Raw genomic sequence first — 15,238 nt, 5'->3', positions numbered from 1 at the left:
AAAGTGGCGGATAGATCGTTTAAGTGCGTAAACAAATCACCAAATGCCCACCGGCACCGTCGCAGCTTCTCATATAAAAAATCGTTAAAGTTGGTCCGCCGCTCTCCAAATATGACAAGGCGGAGGGATACAAACTCCTAACACATGATGTCGCCATCAGCCCTTCCTACTTCGCAGCTCGCCTTCCATTAACTCCACGCGGAAAATCCGATTGGTCAAAGCTGCACGGGCAGTCCACGCTCATTGGCAGCGCTCATGTCAATCACACAGCAATGCCACAGGATAGATTAGGCACCATTTGCCATAACTAAATAGTTACCTTGTACATCAAGTAGGAAGATTTTTTTTAATTGGTAGCCCACCGCGCGCAGCGCACAGTTCCAGTTCGTCTGTGCGCTTTGAATGCAACAACAATCTCCGTCTCACCTAACAGATGTGGATACACCGCTCGGGTAAGTCACTCCTCGCCGCATTTTGCCACATTTTCTGCCTCTTCCTGTGTTTGGCTACTTCTGGCAGTCGTGCGTCCGTGCGCTGGGGTGCTGTTGTTGGAATATTTGCTCTCCGAGTTGTGATAACCGGCGCAGCGCTTGTGGTTGTGGTAACTCTGAGGCGGCTCTGCACGGAGCTCTCTGCCTGGAAAACCTCATCCTCCTCTCGTTGTTTATGCACCAAGGACACGCAACGCTTCACGTAGTTTTTTAAGTTATTGTCAGCATTGCAATCAGAGCTTTCTTTTCTCCCTCCTGTCAATAACATCCCGCAGCCGCTGGCTTTGGAGCTTCGTGCGCAACAGTAATAACACTCCATTAGGAGCTGTCAGGAACGATTTACGACAAGTGTCAGCCTGCCTTTTGACGCGATTTCTCTTCATTTCTGCAAATGGATTTCATCTCTGAGCGAAGCACGCCTGCTTTATTGGCAACTTTTATCGCGCCATCAATTTCGCTTATTAAATGACGGGTTTAAATAGCAGCGAGAAGTGGGCAGATAAAGAGAACGATGTTTCTGCTTCAGGGAGGCTGTAGTGACTCCTGAAATTGTGCTCCTTTTATTAAAAAAACATATTGGATGCTTTCCTTCATATCCCTTAAACGACTGTGTCTGTGGAATCATTTTATGTCTCTTTCATGAGCCCATTTCCGACAATTGTGCTCTCATTGCTGTGCGTAATTGCTTTTCTCCCGGGAGAGAGTGCCATCAAACTTCTAATTTCCTCCTCAAACCCGGAAACCATTTTGCCCGTGGAAGCAGCCCTTATAATGATGGCATCAATAAAGCAGAATCAAGCTCATGTCAAGGTATCAGAGAGATGTTTTTTGGGGACTGATGAACAGTGGCGTGCACAGACTTTTCAAGGGCAGGGGCGAAAATAAAAAAAGGGCACATACAGCGCGTTCTCGCCACCGAAGAGGGCACTAAGTTTGGCGTGTTTTCGAGGGCACTTTAGACATGTTTATATGTTATACACATGGCACAGTATATAGTCTTAAAACAGACTAACTAGGCAGACTACTAAAGTTAGTTTGTAGTTAGGATCAGCATCCACAAGAACTGTGAAGATTCAACACTGGACTGTGAAGAACACATAAATAAATAAATAAATCCTGAGGGGGTCTTCCCCCGGAACATTTTCAATAGATGTCATTTCCTGTATTCTAGTGCATTTTAACACCATATTAGCACCAGATAATCCAAACTGGTTCTGTGAGATATAGTTCTGGATCAATATAAATAAAGAAATGGCCCAACATAAAAATCATTGCAACAGTGGTGTTTCATAGTATTTCTTGGTCCTAATGGTCTTCTGGAGTTAAGTGTGTTTTCTTCACCCAAGAGGGCAGTTTAGTGGGTTTTGCCAACAAGGAGGGCACTTTAGTGTGTGTTTTGCTCCAAAGAGGGCACTTAAGCACACGTTTTGGCTCTTGAGGGCACTTTAGAGTGCGTTTTGCCACCCAAGATGACATTTAGCATGTGTTTTGGCTCTCAAGGGCACTTTAGTGTGCATTTTGGCTCCAAAGAGGGCACTTTAGCGTGTGTTTTGTCTCTTGAGCACACTTTAGCACGTGTTTTGGCTCTCGAGTGCACTTTAGCTTGTGTTTTGGCTCCAAAGAGGGCACTTAAGCATGGGTTTTGGCTCCCAAAAGGGCACTTATAGTGTGTGTTTTGGCTCCGAAGAGGGCACTTTAGCACATGTTTTGGCTCCAAAGAGGACACTTTAGCATGTGTTTTGGCTCAAAAGAGGGCACTTTAGCACACGTTTTAGCTCCAATGGGCACTTAAGCATGTGTTTTGGCTCCCAAACTGACACTTTAGCATGTGCTTTGGCTTCCAAAGAGGACACTTTAGCATTTGTTTTGGTCCAAAAGAGGGCACTTTAGCACACGTTTAGACTTTAATGAGCTCTTTAGCATGTGTTTTGGCTCCCAAACGGATAATTTAGCATGTGCTTTGGCTTCCAAGAGGGCACTTTAGCACACGTTTTGGCCCAAAAGAGGGCACTTTAGCGTGTGTTTTGGCTCCAATGGGCACTTTAGCACGTGTTTTGGCTCCCAAAATGACACTTTAGCATGTGTTTTGGCTCTGAAGAGGGCACTTTAGTGTGTGTTTTGGCTTCCAAGAGGGCACTTTAGCGTGTGTTTTGGCCCAAAAGAGGGCACTTTAGCACACGTTTTAGCTCCAATGGGCACTTTAGCATGTGTTTTGGCTCCCAGCATGTGCTTTGGCTTCCAAACGGACACTTTAGCGTGTGTTTTGGCCCAAAAGAGGGCACTTTAGCACATGTTTTGGCTCCAATGGACACTTTAGCGTGTGTTTTGGCGCCCAAAGGGACACTTTAGCATGTGTTTTGGCTCCCAAGAGGGCACTTTAGTGTGTGTTTTGTCTTCCAAGAGGGCACTTTAGCGTGTGTTTCGGCTCCCAAGAAGGCACTTTAGTGTGCGTTCTGGCTCTCGAGAGTGAGTTCCAGTACATCCTGGAAAACCCGGACAAGCAGGGAAGTTGATGACTAATTTCCCAGCCATGTAAAGCACATGGAAAACCAAAGAAAGAGCAGAATGTTCTGGAAAATTACTTAGATATTGTCCTCATTTCATGCCTGAGTTCCCCAAAACCAGTGCAGTTGTCCTCAGTGAGGGTAAATGTAAAGGATCATATCAAACAGTGACTGAACTTTATAGGCAGCAGTAGTAAGGAAAGGCAGCATGCTGCAAACACCACTCAGTGACTGAGTGGTGTTTGCAGCATACGATGGTCAGTTTGTTATCATTTAAGCATGGGAGAGTTCATTGTTGCAGTCATAGATTGCACATCTTTCGAATAAGGAACATTTTGGTTAACAGGCTCAGCTACCTGGAAAAGTCCTGGAAAATGTTTTCTAGGAAGGACTGGGAGCTTTGGATTTTAGTGGCAGCTGACTGGGATTAGAGGGCAGGAAGACAATGAGAATCCGTCTCTGGAGAGGAGTCTCTCATGTCAGCAGGCAGGTTATCTATTACATCATTATCTGGTGCAGCTCAGGGATCCACTGCAACACCCACTGATGAGATTTTTCAGCAACGCCTGCAGGTACGGTCCAAGCTGCCAAAAAGGTGTCACAGGATCCCAAGGGAGAGCCAGATAAGGGTGCCGCTGAGAGCCACAGCCGTCAGATGAGAGCAGATTTCCCCTCCGAGTCTTTGGCAGCCGAGTAACCTCGGATGATATCGAGATAGAGGCGTAAACAGGAGCAGTAAACTGCATGGTGTCATTGTTGGCAGCGTTTTAGTCCATAAAATGAGTCGTAACTCTCACACCTGTCCTTCAGATTTACTCCTGAACCTCTCACTTTGAGAGCTACGACTCCACTGAAGAATTCACGATTCAAGATTCAAGCATAAAAAACAAATGAAAGGGCTGAAGTGAAATCAGAGCCGCCTGCTTGAGTCAGAACCAGAGAAAACTTGCCAACTTTGAGTCTTTCACTTCCTCCTCTCTGCTGGTTTAAGGCTTAAATCTTCACGCTGATGCTTGTTTGAGTTTGATCAGAAGTTGCACTCAGAAAATACTAGTGAGTTTTTTCCAGGGGAGAATGATTTGTGTCTGGAGTTTGGGGTTTAATAAGGCAGGTAAAAAAAAATCCCCGTCATCTCTTACATTGTCTAGATTAGGGGTTCTCAACCTTTTAAGCCTGTGACCCCAAAAATATAGATACCAGGGACTGGGGACCCCCTCTGTACCTGAAGGTGGTTGACCACAGGCGTGCACAATCAAGAATAGTCATGAGCAGACAAGGGATAAATGAGAGAGCTTTCTGGGGCCCAGGAAAACTAGGAGGCCCATGGAGGTAAGCAAAATCCTGGTAAAGTTAAGCTGGGATATCCATATTTTATATTTAACCTGAACAAAAGCCACTCTTATCAAGTAAACAATATTTTTAAATTTCTTTTATGCAGTAGTATAGAGTCTTCTTAAAAATGTAAATCACCTTTCTTAAAAACAGAAATAAAATGGATTAAAACGGCAAAATAATGGTGGGAAAAATAGTGCAGAAATAGGTTAGAAGTAGCAAAATTAGATAAAAGTGCCAAAAAATATGCAAAAAGCTGCAAACCTGGATAAAAGAGGCTAAATTGGGCATAAATATTGGTAAAATGGGGATTTAAAAGTGCCAAAAATGGGTGGAAGATGTGGTGAAATGGGATGACAAATTGGTCTAACTGGCAAAAATGGGTTAACTGAGGCATGAAAATAGGCAAAATTTGGCATAAATAGGTTAAACCGACAAGGATGGACATAACAAATAGTGAAATTTGGTTAAAAAATGGGCAAAAATGGGTGTAAAAATAGTCTAAAATGGTTAATATGAGCAATAATGGGTCAACAGAGACAACACGGGGCAGAAAGTGACAAGAATTGGCAAAAATGGGCAGAAAAAAACTAGTGGAAAGGTTTTAAAATGGACATTTTTTTCAAGTGGTAAAAATGTGTTAGAATGGGCAAAATTGGTGGGAAAAAGTGTGAAAGCAAGTTCAGATTTAGCAGAATTGGTTTAAAGTGGCAAATGTGGCATCTGGAGACCCCTCTCAGTGTCTGGCGACCCCCACGTTCAGGACCTGGTCTAGATGACAGAGCTAACAGGAGGTTTGACCCTCCACACATACATCATCCCAGCTCGTCCTTCCTCCTGCTGTGAGATGATGTTACCGTGCAGATTCTCCTAGTTTGGCCTCAGTCTGTAGCTTTACTCTGGCCTCTGTCACCATCATAATCACCATCTGGGCATTTTCATGTCAGAGTTTCAGACACAGCAGCTTAATCTAGAGCAGAATTCTTCAGATATGTTGATCTAGGTGTGTCTTATGTAGAGATGTAACGATACGATACTGGGTTCAGGAGATGATTTTGATTTTGGCATTATCTGATATCCCTGCTTTTTAAGAAACTATATTCTGATCAGTGCAGCGGTAAAAAAAAACTATTTTTTTAGTGTGAAAGAGGACAAGTTTCTTCTGGACCAGAAATGATCAGGTAAATCATCAGTTATGTGGTCTGTTTTCAGGGTAAATAGTTTCGTACGTCAGTTTAGTTGATCCATTTGAACCTTACTAAATAAATGAGAATAATACAAGATAAAGAAAATATTGTGCATGTTAGGATGGCTTGTGATGCAATGTAAGTGTGCAAATTCAATATGTGCAAAAAAGTGATGTAGGTGTGCATCAAGCTTAGAAATACATCGCTGGCATCAGACCAGAACTCCTCACTTTTCACAGAATGAATGTACGACTCTGGCAGGGAGTTTTCAGCAAAATGCTCCCACCCAGGCAAATCACGTATTCTGGGTTGAGTATCTTTATGAGATTTTTTAAATCCTGGCTTTTCAACAACACTGGGCTCATGTCTTTAGCGGCGTGTTCTGTCACGGCTGGCGTTATCTCGGGGTCATCTTGCGGCGTATTTTAACGAATACCACATGAGTTCGACCTCCTCCTTTTCAAAGTTGAACTACTGCTCAACGCTGCAGATCCAGCGTTGTTTCTTGTTGTCCGTCTTAAAAGGCATTTAACTCTCCGCTAACTCGCCACGCTGCTCTGTTTACCCTCCTCTTCCTTGCTTCTCTCGCTGCTGATACAAAGCCGCATGTGCAGGAGTTTTCTGGATGGGCGGAGGAAAGAAAGACAGTTCTCTGCTGTCAGGGATGCATTCAGGGACAATGGGAGAAGCGAAACCCCAGCGACAAATGCACGCTGGCGGCTTAAAACTTCCACATAACTTATACTGAGATATTCGCAATATCGTCATTTTAACGACACGCTACATTCACAGAGCGAGGGTGAACAGGTAGCGCAAAACTTTTTTTGTGGCGGGCCTAATTTATGAATGTATGGGAAACACTGGATCTGTGGAGCCCTGGCGCTGTTGAAGGGGGATTGTGAACACTTCCTTAAATCGCCTCTTCACCTTGAACCCTTTCGGGGGTGATGGTTTGCCAGGCAGCGCCTCATGTTACTCATAACCCATCATCCGCAGTCTGGCAGAGTCTGCATATTGTTTTTGTCTGCTTCTTTCTCACTTCTTGACACCGGGAAACCGAAATGCTTCCACACATCAGGTTTAAAAGCCACCAGAGCCTCAACAGTCTGTAAAACTTTGTTGTTTGGTTCTCCTTTTCCACTTGTATCTTGCATTTTCGTGCTTTAAGGCCAAGTCAGCGAGGGGAGGCTGATGGTGGTTCCCTCTCCCCTTCGCTAAGCTCCACTCATAAAAACACGACTTTTTCTGCCCCCGACCTTTTGTTTGAAACCGTCACACGTCCGCAACAGTTTTGAGGTGGATCTTTCACCGATGCTTTTACATATCTTGAGCGGCACCATAGGACGTCTCAAAGAAGGGGTGTAGAAAGTCAACCAGTCTGGGAAATCTGTTAAAAATAACATTTAAAAAAAGTATAATCAGACTTTTCAGAAGTTTATCACATGATGATTCGCTGCGTATTGTCGATATGTTCCCACCTCTTTTTTCTCGGCGTGGTCTGTCAGATATGACAGTGATACTGTCGTACCCACATGAAGCGCAGGGCTCCTGTGGCGCTGCAGCCATTAGGAAGCTGGCAGTGAAAACATGTTGCTTCATCAGCTGCTGGTTGCACTCTTGTGAATCTTGGAGGGAAGAAATGTTGATGATGCTCTTTAGATCTGATCTGTCTCTTCTTCCATTACACTCATACAGCAGAGTCTCTTAAGTCTCTGAAGGGCTCATCTTTCACTCGTGTACTCACACAAGAACACAATCCACAAATTGAAGCGAATATTGTAACGGGACTTGTTGGCTGAAAAGGGTTTTAAGCTGCTGATAACTTATGGGCTGAGCTCCAGTAATGGGCTTTTGTGTTCCTGAGAACCGTGACTGCAGGCGAAGCCATTTGCCGCTCTCATGGACAGGGTAAAGCTCTGCGCCGGAACGGAAACCTAAACAGACAGTTTTTCTCAGGAAAATAATCTCAGAATTAATTCTCTGGAGCATCCATCTAAATTCACCGAGTCAGAGTTTTCAGGGGGGGTTGGTTGTTCTCAGCCATGTGCTCCGTCGTTTGCTCTGCCGGCTTCAGTCAAAACATAGGAAAAAAAAAAAAACCTCTCCCTACTTCTCTCCGTTCATTTGAGGAAGTACAATCATTCTCTCCTGCAGCAGCTTCCTGCTGAATTGCAAACACAGGCAGCGATCCGTCGAGCTCTTAGACATTACTGAGCGTGTCAAAGTCTGTCACAGCCGTGATGAAGTGACTGAGTGGGCCTAAGTGCACAGCCGTGTTCTGTTCTTGTGTGTAACAGCATGTACAAGTTCAATCAGAGGTCTTCTATGTGTGACTGGAAGTACTGACGTCTTTAATAACTGCCATGTTCAGGCGGCAGCTGGCCATTAGGATCATTATTGATTATCCTGACTCAAATCATTTATCAGGATGTCTTTAATGGGCCGTGCACATGGAATTAGTGTTACCTGGCTAGCTCTGGTAATTTCAGCGCACCCCAAACATCAGTGTTTGTTTTTATGCATTCATACTGGATAAGCTAAATTTTTTATTGTAATCCTAACCTTGCAAAGCAGATGGATTCGCCAGTTTCTGTGTTTCTCACTGGCAAATCCATCTTGCAAAGCTCCCATCTGAACAGTTTGGACCTGGTTAGAAAGTGAGAGGACATAATCAGTGACGAGGGGCAGTACTTTTGGGTGCGGCGGAGTCGTGATATATGCAAGCAGTGAGAAAAGGCCGGTGCAGTTATGGCGGAAGAGATTAGCGGAAACGCTGCTAAAGCGCCAGTTTTATCAGAACTTGACGACATTTGTTTGTTAAAGAAGAACAAATAACAGCAGTGAGTTGTTTTCCTTTCAAAAACAACAAAAGTCATGTACTGACACGTCTACAGTCGCCATGGTTTGCATTATGCAGTTCTATATGGAGTTTACTGTTGGTAGCGGCTACGTCACGTGTTTTGTTGCTCTGATTGGCCTGTAAAGAAGAGACAGAATTACCTGACACACCAGATGGATGTGTTTCACACATCCATCAGGGAAAGCTTCAATAGGAAACATTTGAGAAAAGGCAGAGGCTTTGAAAAAAACTTGGAGGGTGATTGGGTGAACATTCTGTCTGTCACATCTCTACGGGCCAATCAGAGCAACCAAACACGTGACGTAGCCGCTACCGAGCTGCACGTGCGCAGCTACTGAGGAATAACGCTAAACATAGCGACTGTAGACATGTAAGTACTCGACTTTTGTCGTTTTTGAAAATAAAACAACTCACTGCTGTTCTTTGTTCTTCTTTTAACAAAGAAATGTCGTCAAGTTCTGATAAAACTGACGCTTTAGCAGCGTCTATGCTAATCTCTTCCTCCATAACTGCACCAGCTCTTGCTGCTGCTTGTTTACGTCATGACTCTGCTGCACCTGAAAGTACTGCCCCTCGTCGCTGATTGGTCCTGTCACTTTCTAACTGGGCCCAAACAGTTCAGATGGGAGCTTTGCAAGATGGATTCCCCAGTGAAAAACAAGGAAACGGGCGTATCCATCTGCTTTGCAAGGCTGGTCACGGACAGAACATTCATCCAATCACCCTCCAGGTTTTTTTGCAAAGGCTCTGCCCTTTCCCAAATTCTGTCTATGGATGGTTTTCCTACATTTTTTCCTATATTTTCTACAGGCGTGCCAGGTTAACGTAATTTTGGTTTCTATCAGAACGGTAGTTAAGCCACTCTGCCAGACCGGATGCGTGTCTGCTGCGTGACGGCTGCATCGTGTGTCAGCTCCAGCTTGAGCCATCATGGCCTTTAATACCAGGTGCAAGCTGCATGTTTCCTGCGTCTCCCTGCAGAAAATGTCCCTAAATATATCCAAGTGTAAAAACCATTGGTACAGGAATGCTAAATTGCATTGTATTTATCTTCTCTTCTACCAGGGTGGAAACATAAAGCTCCGGCAACTCTTACAGTTCAGAGAAAAACTTTAATAGAAGCCTTTGGGCTTGTGGCCTTCACCAGCGTCATTAAGAAACCCTGCAAACATTTTCTACTAATTAAAGCATTTCCAGAATGATTTTCAGGGTTGATAGTCTGTCAAACTGGAAGAAAGAGATATTAAAATGTATTGGGTTTTTTCCCCACACTTTTATTTTATAGTTGAAAATAGTGCAGCAGCCATCAAATAGGAATATTGTTTTCCTGCTAATAAACAGCAGAAGCTTAAGAGAGTAGTAAAATGTCCAATAGAAGAGTCTGAGTTACACCAAAGAGCACAAACATATTAATTCCCTGACTGATTCTCCATTAGTCCACATCCTCCAGACTCTGACAGTGGAAGCGGCATCTTTGGCGTGCACTGTAATTTTAACGGGGTCTAATTTTCACAAATCAATACATTTGTTGGCCGGCCTGAGAATTGATGGAGCTAAATCACTGCTGAAGCCGAGGCTGCATCTAGAAGAGCTGAAAATGACACCAACACTCTGTGGAAGTTTGTCTTTTACTCTGACCGTGCATGGATGGTGAGGCATGCTGGGGGTTTTCAGAGCTGAGGTGAGCGCGGCGACTGTAGCATGGTGAGGTGGAGGCCGAGTCCCCCGTCACCTCATTGATTTGGTTGTTTACCCTTCCTGCCTTGGCAGACATGTGTTTTCAGCGTGCTCGCCTGCAGCTGACCCGTGCTCTTGGCAGAAAAATCTTCTTGTAAGCCGGGTTAGAAAAGCATGTCACCTTCCCCTCTGTCAGACTGAAAGCCTCGCACCACACGCCGTGCTCCTTTTTTTTAAAAACGGAGGAGCATTTCAGCAGAAAGGAGCAATTACTACCTGCTCTGCTCGTGTTGCTTTCACGGTCTCTTTTGTGTGCTGATTCCAGGGCAGATTTTGTCCGCAGCTGTTCCCACGCTGAGTGAGGAGAACAGGAAGAACTCAGGCGCGCAGCAGGCCTCTGCCTTCTGCTATTATGGCTATGATTCAATCATGGCAGGGCAGCGCTTTAGCCCGGCACTTTGAGAGAGGGAAAGAAATGTCCTCACTCCCTCTCCGCTAATGGAACTTAAAGCCAAAGGTGTTTTTGTACAAAGAGGAGACCATCAGCCACTTTATGTGGGAAGTAGCGGCAGCAAGCCTCACCTCACAGTGCTCTCTCCCCCTACTGCGATTTCAAAATGGCCTCCCCTCTGTGCATGCAGCCAGAGAAGAAGCGCCACGCAGGGTGGAGGAACCAGACCGGGCGAGATTCGCCTCTCCTGGTGCTGCTCATCACACCTACTGTTTGTTTTCTTTGGCCTGAACACAAGTGAAAAAGTTCAGCTTTGGATTCATTTTCAGCCTCGGTTGTAGCAAATCCAAGCCGTCAGCAAATGTCACATTACTCAGAATTATCTCTAGCAGATTTACCAAAACTGTAGCAGTCGCTATTGGCTCTACATGCTTCTCTGGCCTTGATGAAACATGTCCACTTCAAGTTAATCACATAGAAAACTGTCTGCAAAAATTAGAATATTTTCTTTATATGCTGATGACATTTAGCTTTTAATGGTCTTTCTGATTCATCAGGAATTATCCAACTTGACAATTTTGACTTGATAGGTGTTTTTATAAGCTAATAAAGACAAAAAGTGGCTGAAAGCACAGGAAAAACGATGTGATTGGACCTTCTTTTACCAGACTCCATCTCTGTCAGCAGGCACATCCATCCTGAAAAGGTCCAATCTGCAGCGTCTGTGCTGAACCGAGCGCTAGAGGTGGGCGTTAAACTGGTATTAATACTGTCAACGGTAAAATTTTTGCCATGGAATGGGTTTCTGCAACACCGTCATAACCAGTTTAAATGCCTACGTTGTGCCGTGATGCACGCGCGAGGCATATCCGCTCCCACAGCTGGCAGAGCGAGTGATTTATGACGCACAGCTCAGGCTGAGTCCAGTCATTAGCATGTTTAGCTCTGGTATTACATGTAGCCAGGTAACTAACCTAATGTCACCTGCTCCTGCCGTTGAAACAAGAAGTCCAACAAAGGAAATAAAAATGCATATATTCAACAATACATGGAAAAATAAAATAATATAAAACAAAAATAATGAAAATCTAAAACATTGGTAAAAACAAAAGAAGTACATTTAAAAGCAGAGAAATTTAAGATGCCAACATATACAAATACATTTCTGTTGTTCTAGTGTCCAACCCTGACGAAACACAAAAATCAAGGAAAGGCAGAAACAAACAACCCCCCCAAAAACCCTCAATATTTTGAATTTTTTCTCATCTTTTGACATTGAAAACTCATTATTTAGAATTTTATCTCATATTTTCACCTTCTAAACTCATGATTTAGAATTTTTTCTCATATCTTGACTTTTTCAACTCCTAAATATAACTTTTAATGCCAAATGTTGACTTTTTTTCGATTCAATTTTTAAAAAAAATCTAATTTATTGACCTTTCAAACTCATAATTTTGAATTTTATCTCAACTTTTGACCTTTTAAACTCATAATTTTGAATATTATCTCACCTTTTGACCTTTTGAACTCATAATTTTGAATTTTATCTCAAATTTTAAACTTTTAAACTCATGATTTTGAATTTATTTCATCTTTTGACCTTTTAAACTCAATATTTTGAATTTTATCTCATCTTTTGACCTTTTAAACTCAATATTTTGAATTTTTTCTCATCTTTTGACATTGAAAACTCATTATTTAGAATTTTATCTCATATTTTCACCTTCTAAGCTCATGATATAGAATTTTTTCTCATATCTTGACTTTTTCAACTCCTAAATATAACTTTTAATCCCAAATATTGACTTTTTTCGATTCAATTTTTAAAAAAATCTAATTTATTGACCTTTCAAACTCATAATTTTGGATTTTATCTCAACTTTTGACCTTTTAAACTCATAATTTTGAATAATTATCTCATCTTTTGACCTTTTGAACTCATAATTTTGAATTTTATCTCAAATTTTAAACTTTTAAACTCATGATTTTGAATTTTATTTCATCTTTTGACCTTTTAAACTCAATATTTTGAATTTTATCTCATCTTTTGACCTTTTAAACTCAATATTTTGAATTTTATCTCATCTTTTGACCCTTTAAACTCAATATTTTGAATTTTATCTCATCTTTTGACCTTTTGTGGTTTGCTTATGTATCCAGTGGCTCCTGCCATGTTGGCATTTAGCTCAGGTTTAGCTGTTGGAAAGCGGCGGTTTTGTCAGAACTGGACCACATTTCTTTTTCAAACAAGAGCATAGAGCCACACCGAAGGCTTGTCTTGGCAGAGAAGGTGTTTTTGCGGCAGTGATAGCCTATCAGCTCAAGAGTAGTGCATGCATCCATCCAGTGTCTTTTAGTGTTTTCGCCCTGATTGGCCCGTCGTGAATGTGACAGAATGTTCCTCCAATCACATTCCAAGGATTTTTGAAAAGTCCTGCCCTTCCCAAACTCTTTCTATGGGAGCTTTCCCATGTGAATATGAAGTATATCCATGCAGTAGAGATATGATGCAGTCACTCTGGCATGTCAGGATATATTTTCAGCATAGTGGCTTCTGCAGTTATTAGCTGACAATCATCGGTATTGGCAGATATGAACATTTATGCAGATATGTACAGCTATGGTTAGGGTTTAAAAATCTTCCAATATCAGCCGTAAACTAACAAAAATGTTTGTGGAGTTTCAGGCAGACTTGGTTCTACTCTTATGGCTGGAATCATAAATATTAAGCATGTTCCATATTCCAGATTTTGACGCCACACATTTAAAGCTTATTTAGACAGATAATCAGCTGCAGTCATGCAAAAGAATCTGCTTTAAGAGAAGAAACATAAAATGATCTTTTTAGGTACCTTTAACCTAAAAACCTGTTTTAAAAACTTGCTGCGTTGACCTTTTTGTTTTTCAGTGTAATCCGCTGAACAAAGAGGTTGAAATGTTGCTAATTAGTGGACTGTAGTTGGAGTTTCATCCATTCATCCGGCCTCTTCTCACAGGCCGTAATAGCTGAAAACTATCTGAATCCTGTCTTTCTGGCTGAGCATGACTCTGCTCTGCTCTGCTGTAATTTAGCAGCTTTTATCTCCACAGCAGCTGGAAACACTCGAATCAGAGCATCCATCCTGTCCGGTCTGTGGTTACGCTCTCTGCCCATCTCTGAAGAAGCTGCTCTATTACATGTCGATATCCACCTCAGTGCACCGTGAAGCTGTATGAAACTACATCCCAGAGACGGCTCGGGGGTTTGGAGATGTTTCCTGTCGCTGGATCACGTTGCTCGGCAGAGGACAGAAAGTCATTTGGTCTTATTGAGTTTTTAAACTTCAATATTTCCTCTCTGAAAGCACTAAAGGGCAAAATGTTTTTAAATGGAATAATAAGCATTAAGACAGTTTTGACAACCTCAGTATTTGCATCTGTTTTACCAACACGCCCTCGCTGCTCTGACCCTCGGGTTCAGCCTGCAGGATCAGGGTCCAGAAGAATCCAGGCTGCAGAAAAACAAACATCCAGGACTGATTCTAAAGCTTAAACATCAACTAACATCATTTGCTCAGAGGGGGGGCTAGTCCAGTCCAGGTGATGTAGACCCAGTCTGAGGATGACGATGATGAAGGCTGGAGTGTTTTTGTTAAGCTGAGCGAGCTGAGTGCTGCTGATGGAGCGGGTGAAGGCTCCTTCAAACAGCCTGATGATGTTTTTAAATTTCAAAGCTGTCTTTGTGTGTTTGTGTTGGACAGGCTGGACTGTCAGGATGCTCCATGGCTGACTTTTTAGTCTGATGTATCACTCTGTACGCTGATACTGAACCTAAAACAGGGTTGTCATGGCTCTAAACCTCCCTCTGGTTGTATTCTGAGTATAAAGGCTCTGTCATTGCTTTAAAAATCTGTTTTTGTTGCACTTTATTTGACCTGGACTGTAACTGTCAGCCATTTCTACAATCTTCAGTCTTTTTAGGAATTAGGTGACAAAGAGAGCTTTGCTATCTGTATTGCTAATAGGCTAAATTGTCATTTTAAAAATCAGTATCAGCCTTAATTTTCACAATCAGTGCTGTCGCTTCTAGTAGCCATACTGCTTGGCTAATGTTAGCTTTGTCCTTGCTGTGCACAGGCCGACCACGGCTCTTAGCACAGTGACACAGCATGCACCAACACCTTTGCACAGACATGAAGGAACATTCAGGAGTTTGTGTCACTGATGCTGAAGACCTGACTCTCTGCTCCACCCTTCTTGTCATGCACGCCCAAGCATGCTGCTTGACGAACCCAGGGAGCATCTTTAGAGCAGAGCCTTCTCCACCAAGTAATACTGTATTTCTATTTTGCAGTAAAATGGTTAAATGTATGAAGAGTGTTCCTGACTGAGCTGTGATTTACCGGCTGGTAAATATGTTTATGTTGCTCTAGTATCTCATTGTATCAATGTCAGTGTCTGGTACAGGCCGATAGAGAGCAGAGGAGAGAGACAGTGGGGTCTCCTGGTCCTTAAAAGTTTTCCTTTACATCCAGAGCTGCAAACTGATGACAGCCTCACAGCCCTGCACAAACACTGACACCCATAATGTAGTGTTAAAAATGTAAACTGTGAATGTAAATTCAGGGGAAATATTTGATTGATAATTGATTTTAGGAAGGACAAAACAAGATTTCCTCACAGAAGTCTTCTCAAATATGCCAAATTCACTGTGCAACTGCCTATCTTTAAATTGAAATAATGAAAAAAAAAAC

At 42.7% G+C, this 15,238-nt stretch overlaps 1 protein-coding gene across 10 annotated transcripts in view; it reads left to right on the top strand.

Moving 5' to 3' along the window:
• The first annotated feature begins 292 nt into the window (after positions 1-292).
• Positions 293-15,238, top strand: part of mef2d (myocyte enhancer factor 2d) — a 209,523-nt gene continuing 194,577 nt past the window's right edge. For all 10 annotated transcript variants that reach the window (XM_041792910.1, XM_041792905.1, XM_041792903.1 and 7 more), the window contains exon 1: positions 293-452. The gene's annotated coding sequence lies outside the window, so the exon portion shown is untranslated. The remainder of the gene's footprint in view (positions 453-15,238) is intronic.

The sequence above is a fragment of the Cheilinus undulatus genome, linkage group 8, assembly GCF_018320785.1.
Source record: "Cheilinus undulatus linkage group 8, ASM1832078v1, whole genome shotgun sequence".
NCBI lineage: Eukaryota > Metazoa > Chordata > Actinopteri > Labriformes > Labridae > Cheilinus > Cheilinus undulatus.
The sequence above is the reverse complement of the archived record's forward strand: the minus strand, read 5'-3'. Positions and strand labels throughout refer to the sequence as shown.